Genomic DNA, 20,643 nt, shown 5'->3' with positions numbered 1-20,643 from the left:
ACCCCCCAGACCCAAGTCCGACCCCACCGACTATCCTACATGCTTTTTGTATTAGTTGTGAGGTTTGGCAATCCTAAAAAAAGTCCCACCCCACCGACACACCTAAACACACACCACAAAAAGTTTGGACTTTTGGTAGTCCGAACTTTTCGTCGTGTTTGTTTTAGGTCTTTTGGTGGGGTGGGACTTTTTTAAGGATTGCCAAACCTCACAACTAATACAAAAAGCATGTGGGATAGTTCACAAGAAAAGAAAGAAGTGTTCTCAAATAATATGTCAGGATGCAGTAGCTTGGCTCTCCCTTCCCCATGTTTTGGACATGGGGTAAGATGAAAGCTTGGAGCACAATATGGTGTCAGACCTCTCCAGCAGGTGACTTGGAGCACAGTACGGTCTCACGCCTCTTCAGCATGAGATGACAGCTCTGATGGCTGTTCTCAGGTCTGTTGATGGCCAAGTCTTGTTTCCTTAGAAAGTCTCTCGCCTTCGGGTCTGATATGTTCAAACAACAAAACCAAAAGTTCCTTTAACAAATAAAAGTTTGTTCCCAATGTTCGCTGGGTGATGTGTTCACCCCTGTGCCCCCTCTTCTGGGTGCTGACCCTTCTCAATTTGTACTCCAAAATATATTACAGTTCCTTTATCAAACAACTTTGGGTGACAACCTCACCCCTGGATCTCCCTGGGTTGGGCTCGGACCCCTCTTCACTTTTATCAGGATTCAATTTCTTTTCTTTCACATTGCTTGTAGATCAAAGTATTTCAATTGTATGGGGATTTTGCTTGACCCACTGTATGACCACTTTGACCTATTTTGGGGGCCTTCCAACGGCCATCTGGTACTTGTAGTTTGTTTCATATGGGGCTCGAGCAGAGTATCATGAGATAGCATGAGTTAGCAACCATATGGTGCAGGTTTTCTTCTGCAGCTGGTCTCCCCTTCATGATTTGTACTTGTTACAGTTCATTAACAGTTCCTCGAACTTAGTACAAACTTGCCACTTTGTGACTTTCAATATACACGGTCCAGTTTTTATCGGTGCTCCCTCCAACTCACCGTCTCTGTTGAACAGCTTGGCTTTTGGCTTCTCCAGAGTCAAGGCCGGTACAACCGGCACGAGAGCTTCCATCGCTCCTGCTTATCGGCAAAGGCTTGCCCCATGTACCGTTGACATATGGTGCATGTCACTTGTGCCGTTGTTCATGGTCTTAGGCTCTCCTCCGTGAAGGTTCCACGGGCCTGTGATGAAAAGGGAAAGGTCACTTCTCTCCTCTCCAACCTCTCAATTCCTGCCGCCTTTCTCCTTCTTTTGAACTGCCCCATGGTAGCCGTCTCGTCGTGTTGTCTGCTGTACTCGCTTTGCTCATACTGTGCTCTCTGGCTCCACTTTTTATCCCTGTGGGGAAGGGAAAGGACCATCACGTGTGTGTGTGATTAAGATCAGTTGCCTGACTTTGCTTGACACTTGGGTTGGGATGTGTCAAGTAAACGATTCTGGGCTTAGTCTTATGTCTGTTGGGTGTGATAAAGAATGTTTGTGTGTGAAAAGGGGATAGGTAGAATTTCCAGAAGCCTTACCGGGGCAGATGGAAAATAGGTGTTACATGGAATAAAGACCTTCCTATTAGGGCTTGTAGGGATCTCGGAAGGGTAGGTTACATTTGACCAGGAGTTTAGAAATTGATATTCAGAGGAGCAGGATTTTTGGGGTTGGTGAGGCACACAGGGATAACTGGGATTGTGAAATGAACACAGAGGATTCTGAGACTGGTAGTGTGTTGTCAGGGCAGATGGAGTGTTCATAAAATAATAATCAAAAGCATGTGGAGAAGAGTGGTTGAAAGTTTTCGGGTAAAAAGTCGGAAAGTAGGGTTTGTAGATTTGATTTTCCGATTTAATAGGGTTCATGCTCCTAGAGGATTTACCAGATGGGGAGGGGGTTGGTAGATTCTGATACAGGAGACTTTATGGGAGAAAGGGGGCCAGATGGTGTGCAGCCCACAAAGGTCTCTGGGATCTCACCCTCCTCATCTTCTTCATCCGTAATATACCACACCTCACCTGGGGCATTCCCCCAAGCACAACCCCAGATTCCCCTACCCAGGTGATCCTCCCCCACTGGTCCACCCGAAGGATCTGGATCCAACAGTGATGGCCATATCCTGGCCACTTGAATAAGGGATTCTTGAGGTTTCACAGGTTTCTCACAATGGTTCTAATTGTTGTTCAAACTACTTGATGTGGTGGAACAGGGAGCCTGGATGATGTGGCCCTCCAGATGCTGTGAGCCCAACTGCGGGGGCTCCAGGACAGGGTGAGTCATTTCAGGTTCTTCGCTCCAAGCCTAGGAAGGTTTGTTGCAAAATGGCAGATGCTGGTCCTCAACAAGAGTGACCCATAATGTGCCGCGGAAGTGGGTAGGACACAGAGCTCTGCTCTGCCTTGGAAAACTAATTCACCTCTATGGTGGATGGCTTTAAAAAGATCAAATCTCCCAAAAGAAGTGTAACATATTCTTCCTTAAATCCTGGATAGTCCAAAAGTGAATCAAAGATTGAGTGTGAGACACCCATTTTTAAAGACAAAGGTCCACAGGTGATTGGACTAATGAAAGCAGGGTTTAGGGGGTCGAGTCCATGTCCTTGTTACAAGTGGTCCTTGCCTTCTTGCAGCATACCCAAACTGCTTTGTGCTAAAGGAAGTGGAGGAGAAAGGAAGGAGAGGTACAGAGAGCAGCAACGCAGCAAAGGCCCTGTGGGATGCAACACCCTGGTATGAAGCTGCTTCTTTTATGTAGGGTATGCCCCTTTGATTCAGGTTTCCTGGGACAGTGCCTGCTCAGGGATCGATTTGCTGGAGAGAGGTGTTACTTCACAAAAGATCACAAGATGGCAGCCCCCACTGGCTAAGGTCCTGATGGGTGCAGCTGAGACAGCTGGTCCTAGCCAATGCACACAGTCTGTTGATTACTGGCCTGGCTCACAGTGTTGAAACATGTACGATACAGATCAAGTCATGGCTTTAATAATGATATAATACATCAGCCACCCAACTCAGTTATGGCTTATTGTAAAGATTATAACTGCCACAATGATGGCCATGTCTTACAATTATGTAGTTTTGGAACAGATGGGCATATTTTAATTGTAGCCTGTCTTGCAGTGACTTGACTATCACTGCAGCGGTCTAGAGTGCACCTTTGAACTCAGAACTTGCTCTTTGCCACTGGAAAGCAGGCACTGCAAATCAGGATACTGATGCATAAGTGCACACATGTATTTTGAGCATTTGGAATGGAGTTTGATGTACGTGGGATCTGGTTAGCATAACACCCTTCCTGAGATAGAATGCCTCACATCATTTTATTATAAATTTTTTTTTGTTTAATTTAATTTAATTGTCTTACAATTTATACAAAAAATGTTGTACATCCATGAGATTTCGCTCTCAAGGCGACTTCCATAACATCCTCAGTTCCTACGTTCACACTAGTTTTTGCTGCTTTATGAGAGGCCCAGTTTCTCTACAAGAAGAGCAACTGCAATCGTCCAGTTAGTTTTTTCACCGCCCATAAACTGTGTCCACCAAGATTCTTCATCCTGTGTGCTCGCTGTTTTCAAAATCTTCATTAAATAGGTCTCTTGCTCCTTGTGTATCAGAACATGTCAGAAGTAAATGTTGTACTGTCTCTACCAGTTTTGTATCACAAAAGCAACATGCATTGGTAGGATATTCTCCTCTGATTGCCCTTATATCATTTGCTGGAAACCTTTTCAGGTAACCTCTCACCTCGTTAATTTTCATCTGTATGATTGGGGAATTTTTTGCAGATTTATATGTTAAAGCCGCCTCTTGTGTTCTTATCCAGTCTATTATTTGGATTTCTTATGAGAGTGTCGTCAGACAGTCCTGCTTCGTCCAAAAGATTTCTGTTGTCCAACGCCCATGTTGACAGAATTTTGTTCTTTCAACTCTCGAGTTCGTTTTTTAGTATTTCAAAGATCTTTGGACTGTTCTCCATGATGAGTTTTCTATACAAAATCATGCTGGTTCTTGCCACCGTGCCCTTGAAAGATGTTAAACAAATTTCTCTTCTGATTAAAGATATAGGTACCGAATGTGGGAGTCCGAGTACTCATCTCCAAAAGAAGCCTTCCAGTTTGTCCCAGATTTGTTTTGGTAATCGGAGCATCCCTACAGTGCCATATGTCAAGCTTGGGACTACTTTTGCCTTAAGAAGGTTATCACCGAAATGAGGGTAAAGCTCCCAAACTTCCTGTCCACTACCTTGGCCTCGTAGGACAGGGCCTTCATTTTTCCTCTCAAAGATTCTTGCACAGGGAGTTCAGTGATACTGTTGCTCAAAATCAGGCTGAGGTATTTAAAGCTTTTGATGGTTTCGAGTTGTTATGCAGCCATGTAACATTTTCCCTTTCCCGTTATCCTAGTCGACCTTTCAAACATCAATATTTTGTTTTTTGTCCTGTTCAATTCCACATTGTTGACCTCCAGGTATTCCAACAGACTTTCAATTTGTCTTTGCAGCCCGACTTCGGTTTGATCTAGTAAAATGATGTGGCTGATGTCTAAGCCGCTCTGGATGGATATGAAATAAAATTTACAGCAGCTCAGAAGGGCGCGGCCGGCCACCCTAAGGCAGGGCTCCCGACCGCAATTCGATCAGGTAGTGGGATAGAACTGCGAGCCTCAATTCAACATCTCCATCTCCTGTTCAATTCCAAATTGTTGACCTCCAGGTATTCCAACAGACTTTCAATTTGTCTTTGCAGCCCGACTTCGGTTTGATCTAGTAAAATGATGTTGTCTGCATACAGGATTCGTGACACCTTTGAGTCTCCTATCGTCGGGGGAAGGTTCTGGTGTTTTTGGCTCATTCCTCAAAATCTGATATGTAGGCATTGTAGAGCGCCAGGGCCAGAGGGCACCCTTGTTTCATTCCCCGATACGTCTGGATTTCTTTTGATAGTTCTCCAGCTCTGTTCAGTCTCCCTCTCAATGAGGTTCCTTCATAAAGGGCTTTAATGGGCTCAAGCAGTTTGCCTGGACAATCTTTAAGTGAGAGTTTCGCCCAGAGACGGTTCCTGTTAACACGGTCGAACGCTTGTATAAGATCAACAAACGCCATAAAGACTCTGAGGCCTTGATGTGTTTTGGCTTTTAAACTGCTCAAAAGTAGAAGTTTGCTGTGGTGCCTATGTTTTTTACGAAACCTGTCTGGTAATGATTGATACAGTTGGCGTCCTTCAGCTAGCTTTGTAAACCATTCATGACGCAGGAGCCAAAAAGCTTTGCAATAATGTTGAGGAGCTCTATTGGTCAATAGTGCTTGGGCTCTTCTTTTGCTGCTCTTTTGAAGATGGGGACAACGCTGGCAGTCTTCCATGATGGAGGGACTTTTTTGTTATGGTTGCAGCTCTTTAGAATCTGGCTAATCAGCGGTGCCCATGCCTACACGTTCTTTTTTAGATAGAGATTTGATATCCCCCCTGGGCAGGGTGCTCTAGAATTTTTAAGTTTTATAATTTTGTTCCTAATTGTATCGATGTCGTTTGGGATTTCCCATTATGTTGTACCAAACTGATATTCAATTCGTGGTTAGGTTGTTGGTGCTTTATATAAATCTTTGAAGAAGCTAGCCCACCTTTCTTCACTCACATTGTTTTGGAGTGTGTTGTTTGTGCTCTTGTTTGTTGTTTTAATTAGGGACCAAAGGTCCTTAGATCATTTTGCTCTGATTGTGCACTGCATGTGTTTATCATCCTGTTGATAAAGATTAGCTCATTGTTGTCAGAGCCAGTTCTTAGAGGTCCGTTCAGCCTTCTTTTCATTGGAACTCATTTCCAGCGAGTTTACTTTTTTCGCCATTTGTTTTATTTTTCTTAGGATAGCACGCTGAGAAACCAGTTGGCGATTGTACATGTGGTAATGAGTTTCACAAGTTTTACCAGGATGTGACTTGGATGCCTGATGTAATGCCAGTAAGGGCATGTAATCCACCTCCCTTTGACCTGTACTTTTAGTTTCCGTGGCTTTTTGTTTGAATTTATAAGCCTCCGTAATGTCTCAGATTATGTTCTCAGATAGTTTTAGGCGGTTTCCTCGAGAGCACACTTCTAACTCCTGTGTCATTTTTTTCCCCGTGGTTGCTAATACATACAAGTTGTCACCAGTAAATTATGATCACTGTTTTCTGTTCTTACTACTTTAAAAGAGTCAATCTTGGAAAGTAGGTTTTTTGACATGAAGGATAGTCAATTGTTCCCCGTTGGTCCTCTTTTTGTCACGTAGGAATTGCCCAGTTGTTCTTCACTCTCAACCAATGAAGGTTGTGTAGGTCCCATTTTTCCATGAGGATCTTCCACTTCCTCCCTCTTTCTCTGGCCGCATGGGCTTGTGGGTACTGTGCCTTTTAGTTTCTGGGTCCTGACATGTGTAATTCACGTCAACATTTATTATTATGTTGCTCAACTGGTGTCATTCACACTCCTCTTCCAACAGGTTATCTACATCGGATATAAATTGCTCCGTTGTAATCTCCTTTGAGTTCCAGTACATGTTGACAATGAGCAGCGTCTCTGATTTTTTCGAAGTTCCTCTCATTAAGGGTTTTCCAGGAGATTATTGAGGCTTGCAGCAGAGGGAGATGTTGAATTGAGGCTCGCAGGTCTATCCCACTACCTGATCGAATTGCGGTCAGAAGCTCTGCCTTAGAGTGGCCGGCCGCGCCCTTCTGAGCTGCTGTAAATGTTATTTCATATCCATCCAGAGCGGGCTTAGACATCAGCCACGATTACTGAACGCATAAAATGTCAAAGTATCGCAGGTTCACATCGCTGGTTGTTGTGAAATGGGTGAACCCACTAGTGTTCTGTTTATTATTAATACAATATAAAAAAAGTCAGGTAGTGTATCTAAAATAGTTAACATAAAAGTGTGCTTCAGTCTCATGATTGGGATGCTGAGGGAGCGGAGGCAAATTGTTGGGCCTTTTAGCTGCTACTTAAGTCCGCTGCTGGTTCTGCGTTATCTTTTTAATGATGAAAATACAGATTCAATATTTTAAAAACAACCTTACTGCATCATGCATTTCCCTATTCCCTTGTATGGAGTGATGGTGCAACACAGTACAGATAGAAAGGAGATGGGATGTGAGAGGTGCCAAATATCTTACGGGTTTTGTTTGGTTATTTGCCCACCCATTGCTGCCCATGGTTCTGTTAACCCATAGGGCAATTCCCAGCCACTACTTGCTCCTCCATGCTGACAACACATCCTTCCGGGATCTCCTTGAGCTAAAACAGTAACACTAAATTTTTTCTCACATAAAGTTAATAGTTTAATTACAGCTGTAAATGTGCTGCTGGTGAAACAAAACTGTCTTAAAGTGTTCTTTAAGCAACTTGATGTATAAGCAATATGTATGTCCTCACATGTGTTCCTTTCGTTGAAGTCCTTTACAAAATAAGCAGTGGACAAGTCAACCATTTTGGATTGTGAATAGATATTACATGAGCAATTTCCAGGCACTGCCTTCATCTGCAAATCGACCCAAATCATGTTGCAGCTGTTGACATCTTCTGGACACATATAAGTGCCTGGCAAATGCGGATCCCATGTGTACACAAAAGTACATTTTTGGTTCTGCTTTGCCTGAGTGAAAATATGTATGTTCATATTATATAACCAATACAAACAAAATATGATGCTCCATCTTCAAGTGCATCTTTTCACATGTCACTGTCATTGCAACTAGGCACTACATTAACCTTCCATGTGACCAGAAGGATTGCTCACTGGAGATGACTCTGGCCTTACGGTTGCCATTTTGCACTATCATTAAAAACACACAGGTGCAATAATACCCCGACAAGTTGTGAAGGATTCCAATTGGGTGTCACACACCGGACCAGGACCCTTGGTCTCAGCCTAGGATGTAGCGCTCAATGAGAATACTTTTTCTTTATTTCCTACAAATTCAAATTGAGCTGATACCCAACCCATCTCAAACCCCATTTACCCCCTTTTACAAATACCCCGGGTCACAATGGACCATGAACCAGGCCGGTGGGTGGTAATATAATATTTATTTATTTTAAATTCAAAGAAAATCACACCATTTTTATATTGGGCAGCAATCACCAATGGGGTGATAACAATGAAAACCACTGAAATACACTTTGGCAAACTTCAACAAGAACATACCCAAAGCACACATGAATAGGAGCACTTTAACTGTTCGGTTAGATAGCACCCGAGTTAAGGTTTATCCCTGCAATTTTCCCTCAAACCCCAATTTATCAAATTCTGAGTGGATAGTAAGACGCAGCAGGGAGTCGGGGATATGAGGCAGAAAACATAATCAATAAGAGGCAAAACAGATATTAAAACCAAATGTTGTGGGATCGCTATCAAATTGTGTGCGCTATTTTCCACTCTCGAACTTCAAAAAAATATATATATAAGAAAGATGGGGTCGGCAGCAAGTGATATCTCTCCCTCAAACTTCCCACAAAGTTTGTACAAAGTAAACAAGAATATCAGAGTTCGGGAGGATATCTCGCGCTCGCACCAATACGTTTTTTATGAAACCTATTATCACTGTTTCTAAAATTCCTCAGGATAGGTTCAAAAAAGTCTTCAAGTTACACAACGCTTGTCAATTCCATATATTTTAATTTATCTTCCAAGGTAAAGAACAGCCGACACGTGTTTCGACCCTTGGTAGTTATCAAGGCCTCTCTATGTCATTTAGTAATATTTTCCATCCCTATGTTGTAGACCCTGAAAATCTATGTTCTTAGAATACCAAATGTTCCAATAGTCTTTACTTTCGAAATGTTTTAGGTCCAAAATTGGCTTTCACCTTTAAATGGGTAGAAATCCCAGAACCTCGTTATGCTAACGAACATAGATTTTCAGATTGGAAGATAAATTAAAATATATGGAATTGACAAGCGTTGTGTAACTTGAAGACTTTTTTGAACCTATCCTGAGGAATTTTAGAAACAGTGATAATAGGTTTCATAAAAAACATATTGGTGCGAGCGCGAGATATCCTCCCGAACTCTGATATTCCAGATATTAAAACCCTTTGCAATGGCATAAAATGACACTCGGAATTTGACAAATTATGAATTATATGTGTGATTACATCATGATGTACATATGTTTTATCACAGTATCAGGAATGTTATATCACCAGCAACTATGAGGTAAGGTATTACAAAAGGCATACAGTTCAAAAGCAATTTGAAATGGAGAACATAGTACAGTCAAAATCATACGTGGAAAAGTTGCAATATACACTTTTTGCAGCTTTAAATGTCCTAACGTTTAAAAAAAAACGGGTGAAATATACAGAATCGGAATGCAGGTTTTAGGTTGGGTGATAGATGCACATCACAACGATCATATAGAAGTTAAAGAGTGACTATAGCTGATTAATTGGCTGAGATTTTCAAGAGGAAAGAAATTTGGTTTTGGAAAAATAAAGCAGTTGAAAAGAGAAAATCAGTTTGGAAAGAAAAAGGACACGTTTTACTTAAATTAGATTATCAGGAAGATAGCGCTGCCAATGAAACTGGTTAAGCGGCCGCATTAACCCCCTTCACGCTGCTTGTCTCTTGATGTGGAAATTAATTAAATTATTCAAAATATGACTAAGGATCTATGCAATACATAGATAAATAGAAGAATGGTGCTAACGCTTAGAGATCAAGGACAGGATGCACAGAGAATTCTAACCGTTTTAAACAAGTTACCAGGGTAGAAATAGGATTACTTAGAACATAGGACAAAGACAAAGGGTCAAGATGGGATAGGTTATGTGTTGCTATGGGATGGGGAAATACTCACAATCCGCACTTGAGTTTGGGATTTGGGACAGCCAACCGGGTTCTTGACTGAAAGGGCTCTGGTCACAGCATGGCGGACGCCCCTTACAGCAAGCAGCTGGACCAGTCTGGTCACGGGCTGACTAGGGTACAGCGGACATGCAGATAGTGGGCAAAAAGCCGGTCTGGTCACAAGATACTCAAAAAAGGTACCACAGCTTTTTCCCCTTTGTTATTGGGATTTGTTGTGGGGTTTCTGGATCAATGGCCTTGCTGGGATAGGGTCAGCTATGCTTTGGCCTGGTAATAGAGCCTGGAATCTTGCAAAGCTAGATCTGGAATGTCTAGCTACGCAGGCGCTGGAAAATCAGGCGAGAGCCTGTCCCTGTGAGCTCCCACCCCTTATATAAAGTGGGTGACATCACTGGGTTTATTGTTGGGAAAAACTAAGCTAGACCTACCCACAAGAACCAGATAGGTCAGCCCATGTTGGTCGCCTCCTCCAGGAGGGAACTTAGTTTATGGAGTTGTGTTTTATGAGATATAAAGAACTCCCACAGTTCTTTTTGCTTAAAATCAATCTTAACATAAATCACACATTTGTACAGTGGTGGTTATGTTGCAAATTAGATAGGCAGATTACATATTTCACACAGAGCATGGCAGTCCAATTCTCACATTAGTAGGACTTTGTTTTGTCCGTCTAATAATTTTTCATCATTTTCAATGACATTAATTTACCTAAATCTATAACTTTATTCATGTATATATATGCCAGTGAAGACTACCACGTCTTAAATTAAAGCCACCAAAATTGCATCTAGATTGGACAACACAGCAATGCCAAATGTTCACAATGTCAGAGATAAAAAGTCTTGACATTTATTAATAAAATAACCTTTGGAGCCAGATGGCCAGCATTGTCTACCAAATAAGGGCATAACTTCCAAGGCTGCTCTGGAGTTGGCGTTGAAGCTCCCCAGTAGACGTTCAAGGGAGGTGGTTTCCCTAAAGTCATGTGTAGGCATCCTAGAATCTATTGTGGCAACCTGGAGCACAAACAGAAGTCTGAGAAGTGTGTGATATTCTGCCTCCCAGGCCATTCAGAGTTTGAAAGGGCACAATTAACACATCGGTGTCCCTGAAATCCCTTGTGGCTTTCTTTGGGGATAGGCAACTCCTGTTGTCAACACCCAAATGTCCCTTGAGCCATGGCAGAAAACCTGTTTGGGCTGATTTCCCAGTACAGCCAATACATTTATTTCTTTATATTATTTTAATTTATTCTGAATCAAAAACAAGCCTGTTGAAATAAAACACCCCATATATGTTTCCCAGCAAAAAACCCTTTACATTAGTAGGCAAGGACAGGGCCTCATTCAACAATACACTTTTAAACTAGGTTTTTTCTTATTTGCAAAAGCAAATTTCAACACGTGGTGAAGTCTACTGGGATGTCCCTTTCAAAAGGTTTTCTCTTCCATCTGAATTCCCAACATTATTTTTCAGCCCTAGTCAGTTTCTCTTAAACAGCAATCGGTTCAGACACAGGTCCACTGAAGTTGACATATGCCCATATATCTAGGGTTTCTTTTGAAGCATTGATTTTTGACATGTTGTAGCCCAAAGGTCAAGCGTTTTCCATGCAGCTGAGAGAAAACTTTCTGTTGATTTCCCCGATCTGGTCTGACACAGCCTGTCGTTCAGGAATAATGCTCTCTTTTGCTGGAGCACAATCTGGATATGGATGGGCAGGGCAGGGCAGGGTCTCACTGATAAAAGCAGTGTGATGTTGAACAGATGAAAAGAGCGTCGGGCAGCATCCTTTTTAAGGTAAAATATTCCCTTTTCAATGGGAACTTTTTAGCAAGCAGCAGAGCAGCTCTGCTTTTCAATTCTCTTTTTTGGTGCCCACAAGAACACACACTGGCAACCTTCCTCAGTGTGTGCTCCCTGTTCCAACTGGCCCTATAGGTTATTTGCAAGACAGTATTTTGTAGCTGCAAAACACTGCTTTGATGCGAGGCAATGGTGCTCAAAGGAGCCAGTGTAGCCATTTTGCTGTTTACTGCTGAGGTACAGCTTGGTTATGGATGGGAATTCTGCTGAATGGGTCAATGTATCCCACAATGTGTACTGTCAAAAAGAACACCCCAACTTTCCAAATGCACCTTCATTTATATAACTACAAGGCACCTTTTCGCTACTTCAAAAGAAGATGGCCAAATATAATTTTAATATTATATAAAGGTTGTGTTCATTCACCTTGGAGTCCTGTGTCTGGATAATCTAAGTGTTTTGTATGGTTCATATCTGTGTGTATGATTTTAAAAACAATGCATGATAAATGAAAATTATTATACAGTAATCATGCCTAAATGCACATTAAGCTCAGAGTTACGGCCCTACAACTATATATCTTTTATTTGTTGGTCCTATCAGTCCTATGTGAAAAGAACTTTTTCTTAAGGTCTCAAGAGAAAAAGACTGATTTACATTGACCGATTTTCTTTTGATCGGAAAACCAGCATTGCAAAGGGCTTTGTCTCTTGAGACCTTTAAAATGTGGTTTTCCTTTTTTTTTTTTTATATTAGGGAGGCTTCACCTCTCACGCCGCCCATTGTTCCGCCCCACCTCCTCCCCCCATGCCACCCCCCAAACCAAAACACATACATACACACAGCACACACACCACCACTCATGAACCCTGATCTCTCAGCCCCAGCTCCCCACCACCAACCCACTTCCCAAGCCAAAACGCATACATACACACAACATACACACCAACACACAAACGTATCCATTCTCCTGGCCCTGCGCTTGCGTTTCCCGACCTACCTGTCAGCCCTATGCACATTCATGTACAGCAGGGGCGTGACAGTTCCATTTAGAAAGACTGCTCCATGCGGTCAAGGAGCGGTCTTTCTAAATCAGTCTTTTATTGAAAAGATCTTTTTGGAAATATCTTTTCACTTCATACTGGAGAATTGTGCAAGTCTTGTCTGTTTGTTTGTTTGTTTGTGCATTTATATAGCGCTACAAACCCTCAGGTATCTGAGCGCTGCTTATTTCCCACAGTGTGTGGTGCTCATTTATCGACCTCGGAAGGATGAAAGGCTGAGTTTGGCCCTGCTGGGATTCGAACCTGCTTCGGCAGGCTCTGCACAATTTCAAAGCGAGCGCTCTACTCACTGTGCTATCTGACCGGCATGTCATTGCATATTACTCAACCAATCCATGAAAAAGGCACTTACAGTGTGAACGCGTTGCAAATTGAATAGGTTGTGTGCAAAGCATTTAGTCCATTAACTGTTCCATTGATTTTGAGTGATTACCAAAAATAAGGCCACCCACTGTGCAGATCCCTTCCATGACACTAAAACAGCACACTGGTGTCGCATTATAAAGTTGCGGAAAACCCATAAGCAAGCTAATCAGGCCTTTACATCATAGAAGCAGTGGTACATTTTTAAGAAAATAACTCTGAGTGTCCAAATATTTTCTAGCACTCCTATGACACTGTGTGTGGACAGATCCCCACACATGCTGCTACCTCCCACAGTGTGGAGACATTTGGGGTTAAACTACAACTCGCAACGGCTCATTGGGGTTGATGGATGCTCTGGCCATCATTACTTTATAATCAAGTGGATTCTGAGACAATAAGTGCCAGGGCTCGGAAATAAGTGGCAGAACTCAGCCCTGGCAAGTGCCCCCGAATGTTAAGCACTGCCGAAAAGGTTATGACAGAGGCCAACTAGATACTCCAAAAACATCTTTTAAAAGGCATGTTTACTGTTATCAAAAGACATATTTCACGTATCCATCCTCACCTGGGTTACCTGGGCATGACATACCAATATTTGCTACAGAATTTATAAGGTTCGATCAATTAGAATAAACATAATCACAACGATGAGGATTCCTTATGTTGCGTTTTGCCGTCTACAAAAGACAGATATGCCACATGCATGAGAGTGTAAATAAAATCGTAAATCCATGGATCTGCGTTTTCACTGTCATCCATAGACGCTTTGAAAATTGTCCGAACAACATACCTTCACTTAAGGAATAAAATCTCTAAAGGAAAACGCCATTTTTGCATACTTTTAATTTAAATAGCAATGGATCGAATTCACGTAGCAAATTGTACTATGTGACAGGGCAATCCAACATGGGTGGCTTGAAGGGCTGGTCTGAGAGCACGATCAGTGACATGAGTGTGCAGCACAGCACTCCATCCACATGGGTGCAGGGAGTACATTGGTCACGTGACGGCCTGTGACCGGGCTTCCCACTCCTAAAGTAGCTGTTGAAATGATCAGACCGTGCATGATCATTTTGGGTTGAGACCCTGCCAGTGGTCGAAGTGTACGAAAAGAAGTATTGGAACTATGTTCCCTGCTGGCCTGCCATGCTCCCCACAAACCCCATCGCTGTGCCCCCTCCCACACACAATTCAAACCCCAAAACAAACCCACCTGCTGTTTAAAGGAATATTCAGCGCAGTGCACTGAAGTGCAAGCTTCAACTTCTTCCTACACTTTTATTTTAAAACGAAACCATTCCAGAACGGTTTCCTTTTAAGATAAAAGATAGGAACAGTGAAACTTAAAAATAAAAAGTATAGGAGCACTGCTCCCGCCCACTTCGACCTCTGGACCCTGCAGATGTTTAGACAGGCCAGCTTCTGGCATACACATTTCCCTTCACGTTGCGGTTTTAAGTACAACCTTTAGGAATGCGAAATGGGCTCACAGTGCCGGACCACTCTGACGAAATTAGCATTTTTAGTGCAGGGCACCAAGATCAAACAGGAAACATGACTCGAGTCCTAATACCTGCACATTATAACTGTTTGAACGTTTGCAGCTACCAGCTGATGCTTATAAAGATCATGCTATAACGTGGTGCAGGAACTGTCATTCACAAGTGATAAAAACGGTGCACACGAATATTTTTTTATTAAAAGAAGCACATCCACATTTCCCTGCAGCATTGTTTTGGCTGCATCAATTTATGCTCTAGTGGAACATTTCCAGCAGGGAAGGCAATGCTGAGTGCATGTTGTGTGTGTGAACAGCAGCCACGCTGTTTGCTTCTTTTAATTAAGAAATAGCTGAAGATACCATTTTTCGGTGTCAAAACAAGGCACAGCCCGCAGCTGCTGTTTTTGGTGTTGCGTATGGCTCACTGGCAAAGCTTCGTTTGCTTGATATCTCTTACAAAGTATATAATGGTTACATTGAACTAAATCGAAAAAGAAAATATCATAGGAAATGCTCCACATTTTCAAGGGGCAACACCACATTCAATATCAGCACAGTCTTGCAGGATCAAGGTGCTCCTTATGGCACACAACGGTATAGCGTGTTTTTTGTATGAATGATAGTCGTGATGAATGCATGTGACAAAGTGTTTTTTTTTAATAGACCTATCTGAATTTCAAAACAATAGTTATACCGTAACACCAGTATGGAAAGGGCCACTCTGCTGAAGACCAGTTGGGCCCTTTTAGAATATGGCATGATACATCATTGCAGCAAGACTACACTAACAGAGTGCAGCTAAAACCAATTTGCATGGACTTTTCCCAGGATTCTATTGCCAACAGCTCTTGAGTTGTTGTACAGATTTGAGAAATGTCAGGCCTGGGGCCCCTTCAAACTGAAAAAATGTTTTAAATGGTTCAAGAAATACCACAAAATAAGATATAATAAAAATCTGTTTTCAGCCTACTCCCATTCATTATCTTTTAGAGAAAGGGGTCTTCCACTGATCACGCATAGCATGGAAACCATTGGATGAATTTGCACCAAATAAGAAACAAGTTAGACACACAAACTGGCGCAGATATTCCTTTTTGGCTTTGGCAGTTTTTGGTGGCAAAGGCCATCGCTTCAAGAAGAAAGGGGTTCCAAGAAGCTGTCTTTGTGGTTGGCATGACAACTGCAAATTATGTGCATACAATTCCCAACACACAAAGTATTCATTCCTGTTGTAGTGCACGGATGTAATCCAATAGTGGTTTGTTTAATGTATTTTCACCAAATCAATAGTGCTGTCACAATCAAGTGACTTTTCACGCTTGAGCATAGGAGGGATCTCCTTCCGAGACTCAGGCCTCCCTTCTCATGACTGGGCGACATCTTATTGTAATGTAGACGAGGGTGAACCAAGGGTCGCTAAAGTGTATATTAGCTATTGACGGTCACACTGGCAGCAGCTCCCAGTGACTTACATGGAGACAATGAAGAGGAGAGGTCGGGAAGGCACTGCCTTGTCTCTTCTGCCTTCTTCGGATGCATGCTTAGCAGGCTGAGATCCCCACCATGGCCTCCCCGCAGCTAGAGACCTTCTGGTGCCTGAACCGGGACCCGGCCACCCAGCTAGTGCTGAGCTTGTAGCAACGTTGTTCAGTCCGCTGTGCCTGGGCAGCGCCACTCTTGGGTTGTTCCTCTCTACCCTTCAGCTGCCCCCCAAGAAGAAGCTATGCTGCATTAAGCTGGGTTGCACCTCCCTACCCCGGCCTCCTCCTCCTCCAGGTTCCTGCTTATAGTAAGTGCCTGTGACCTACTAGGCTGCTAGGGTAAGAGGAATGTGCCCCCTCTTATGGATATGGACACATTGACAGTTTTATCCCCCTAGATAATTCTCTTTACTAAATGCAGCCCCAAATGATTTCTCACAAACCAGTTGCTTTGCGTTTAGAGCCGTTTTTCGCATGCCTAACGAACGTGCACCACCTTTATGAATTTACAGGGCCTTCTCAAAATTCATCCTTTTCACAAACTCCCATTGTGACGATACACTCATGCTATGTGAGTTTCAAAAGGGATGTAACGTTGCTCCCTGCCCCCCACCACACTTCCTGTTCCCTTTGCCTTTCTCGGGAACACACCCAGAATGCCTGCCCATGTTCTCTGGGAGGCGTAGCCAGGATTGTCTAACAAGTGGGGCCTGAAGCTAAAGTAGTTGGGCACACCACAGTGACATTATGACCTGGAAATGCCCACATGGTGCTGCTAAGTGGGCATTTATAGATTCTGGGTGGGCCTTGCTTGCTCACGCCCTCCCTACATATGCCTTTCCCCCTCCTCATCTTATGCAGGGGACACTCACATAGCCCTCTCTATTGCCCCACTCTACTTTGCCTCCCTGCTTCTCTCCCTGCTCCACCTCCAGTCCCTGACCCACCCCTCCTACATCACACTTACCTCAACTCCCCCTCCGTTGATCTGCACCCCCCCAAATTTTGCATAATACATGGTTGGCCGGCAATTGAGCCATTTAAGATTGGGTATGATACTGCCAGTTGTTTTGCACTCCACTGCCATTTGCATGGTCTCTTGGCGCTATGGCAGATCTAAAAGATAGGAGGTGAGGTAAGTGTGGTGGGGGAGAGGGGAAATGCTGTGGGTGTAGAGGTAATCTTTTTCTGTGACTGAGTTGCATGTGAGGGGGCCAAGGCAGGACCTTCAAAAAAGCCCTGGCTGGTTGTGGTGCAGTACTTCTTGCACACTCCTGTGTCACACATGCCCCATTGCATTGTTTCGGAAAGGTGGGTGAAAAATCTGGTGCTAGGAACTACTGTCAAAGTGGACCCCTAGCAGCATGCAGAGGAAATCATCATCAATGTGTGCTGAGATCACACATGCCATGCCGATGCTCTCCTAGGTGCTCCGAGTATACACTATAGCTCCCTGAATCTGGAATGCCACCAGCGTGCTCACCTCGGGCGTCACACCTGTCAATGTGTGCAATGAGATATGCGAGTACCTAAGCTAATGACCTACTTTGGCATGACCTCAGTCAAGGATAGGTGGGCCTAGCACAGTTCAAGTCTACGAGCTGTGACTGAATGATCACTCACAGATTTCAGAAGCAAGTGCTTAATTTACTGTGCTACCTCCTGAGTGATCAGCTTTGCTCGGACTGATTTTCCCTTGTTTCCCCATGTGTTTCTCTTGTGTTGTTACTCATTTCATTCATCAGGGTAGTACGAATCTAAACGGATACTGGGCCTAGCCGGTCAGATAGTACAGTGAGGTAAGTGCTCACCCCTGTTGTTTGTGCATAGCCTGCTGTTGCAGTTTGAATCCTGGGAGGTTCAAATCAGCGTTTCATCCTTCCGATTTTGATAAATGGAGTACCACTCTGTGGGATAATATTGTCTTGATATTTCAGCGATTGGAGATCCATTTGTGTGTAGTACTATATAAGAAATACATTATTATTATTACTTTCTAGTGGACCCCATAATCCGAGGTCTGGCAGAAATCTTCGGGGCAGCGATGCAGCTGCAACAACATTGTGGGATGTTCTAACCCACTAGGCTCTGCCCTGCGAAATCCCTGTGTGCTGGTGGAACCAGAATCAGCAAAATGGCTGAGAAAGTCCTATGCGTGCCAAAACCTATGAAAATTGCGCTGTGAAACCGGAAAAGATGGCTGCCTATCTACTTTGCCTGTGTCAGTAGTGGAAGGCGACCACACTGCTGCAACTTGTCACTGGGCTGCCCACTGAGTGAACATGGAAACGGCATGAAAGTCAGTGTTTTATTGCAGGGAAACCCAAAAATTGCTCTGGAATCCTTTTTTTTCCTTGGTTGCTGATAATACAAAATAATGGTTCAAAACATCAAAAAACATCCAACATCCTTGCTGGGTGTTACCCGTGACTTCATTTAAGGAATCAATATGAGCACACCATGTCAGGAAAAGCAGAATCTATCATCAGAATATCCACATTAAAAAGTGTGCTTGCCTGTGAATATCTGTCAAAATATGGTCGCAGTACCACCGGCCGCCTGTATAACAGCTGTCAGTAATTGCATTAGCAGCTTAAACTTATGCAGTTGAAATCAAACGGTTGGAATTAAGTGACTTGCTATCAAAAGTAATATAGGTTGCAACTATTTAATCTCTATGTGTAAGAGACTGGAATTAGAGTTCTGTTTTCCTGTTTTAAAAATTGTAAGTTTTTTTTAATCAAAGAAAATGTAACAGAGTGAGTTTTAAAGTAACCTGATGCAAATTCCCCAGCTTGCCCCAACTAAAGGCACCTCTCCTGCATCCCACCAAAACCCAGGAAATCACATTCAGTTGTTGATGAAGAGGGGAGGAGATGTGGGCTGCTGCTCCTGGGAGAGACAAAGGACTGAAAGGATATGCAGATTGCAAGTGTCAATATTAGCCCCTGCTAGAGGAAGAAGGCGGGGATTGCTCTTGAGCCACCAGAAACTTTGGAGGCGGGAACAGACATTTTTGTTGATTCTTAAAGCACAGAAACTACATTTTTGAAAAGGACTGACAAAGGACTGTGCGAATTTGTAAAAATTGTAAAATTACAGTATTGTTAATGTGAATTTTTTGGTGAACATTTTAAAAAGACTCAGAACTCTGTGCAATGTTCTGAGAAGGTGTAGTGAAAATGCGGGTTTTGTAGCAATTGTATTGATGTCAGAAGCATGAAACTTCATATGATTATGCCCAGATATCATGCACACATATTTCTAAAATTGTGGACAAATCAGACATTGTGTCCCGGACAAAAGTGCAAAGAGTTGCCAAATCCAGGCCCAGGCTCTCACAGCGACGGGACTTGGATGAATACTTGCTCCACAAAATATGTGATTTAGATATGCTATCGATATCAAGTTTGTAAATTTGTAAATATGTATTATATGAAAAGTAGATTTCATGTGCAAAAACAAATAGGAGGTTTTCCCTGGATCATAAAACACATCGTCATGATGACACTCTGTTTTCTTCTCCAATCAAGGAGAGGAAATACCCTAGCCAATAGAATACCTAAGGGGTGCGCCTAGGATAATTCAGCATACCCACCCCTTTAGTAAACACATAAATAGAGACAGCTTAGGACCTAGAGACACACACATTCACCCACCAACCGATTGCTGGCGGAGCACTTTGCAAGAGAAATCAGAGAAATCCATATTCCAGACTCCAGGCACTTTGAAAGCAGAAAGGCCCATTTCCAAAGCTGATCCATTCTCAGCTTGGCCTTTAAAAAAATTCAGAAACCAGACCTCTAAGGGGAACCAAAGAACAGCCTGGCTGTGCTGCAGCTGCTTTCCTGCTAAGAATTATTGCCAGAATCCAAAGATCCAACCCAGTAGAACTGTGCTGTGAAGAGATAGCTGTGAACCAGAACCAGAGCCTGTGAGATCCAGTCCAGTCCCACTGTGCGGAGACCAGAGTGCCTTGAGTCCAGTCCGGTGTGCCTTGCAGAATTCCTGTCCAGCAATCTTGACTGATCTGAATCCCTGACGGTTCTGTCCAAACATTGGTAGTGAGTATCCATAGCATAGGATTGTCACCAGCATATGTATTCTCCATAAATCATCCCTATCCAAACCCATCCTCTCTTATATCAAAACCGCATTGTTAGAATATTTTTGTCTTGCCTGAACTCTTTCTCTCATCCCTATTATCTTCTGTACTAGTAGTGTTAAAATCATCTTTGCGCTGATATATATTTTCTGAAGAATGGCGAGTGTCTCGCAGGCAAAACCATCCAGAGATATCCTGGGCTGGTGGCTGTGCTGTCGTGTAGTTTGCATCTTCATTGTCTACCCCTAGTGTAAGGAAACCTTGTTTGTAATTTTGAAAGTGCATTCTTGTTTTGCAATTTTGCCTATTTCTAAAAAATGACCTCCACAAAAATGTAAGTGTCTACTTGAAGCTAACGTCCTAAGCTTTCCGATGAACCCAAAACCGCATCTCAACTCCTTATAGTTTTTCCGCAATCGCGCTTACCGTGCG

The 20,643-nt window shown here is 43.0% G+C and overlaps 1 protein-coding gene and 1 pseudogene across 4 annotated transcripts in view; both read right to left on the bottom strand.

The window, feature by feature from the left end:
• LOC138473512 (phosphatidylinositol 4-kinase type 2-beta pseudogene) overlaps positions 1–1,130 on the bottom strand; it is a 139,433-nt pseudogene extending 138,303 nt beyond the window's left edge.
• PCDH15 (protocadherin related 15) overlaps positions 1–20,643 on the bottom strand; it is a 3,978,145-nt gene that overhangs the window by 2,708,228 nt on the left and 1,249,274 nt on the right. The window lies entirely within an intron of this gene.

Source organism: Ambystoma mexicanum, chromosome 8, assembly GCF_040938575.1.
Source record: "Ambystoma mexicanum isolate Mex_15411 chromosome 8, UKY_AmexF1_1, whole genome shotgun sequence".
In the NCBI taxonomy this organism is placed as follows: domain Eukaryota; kingdom Metazoa; phylum Chordata; class Amphibia; order Caudata; family Ambystomatidae; genus Ambystoma; species Ambystoma mexicanum.
The sequence above is the reverse complement of the archived record's forward strand: the minus strand, read 5'-3'. Positions and strand labels throughout refer to the sequence as shown.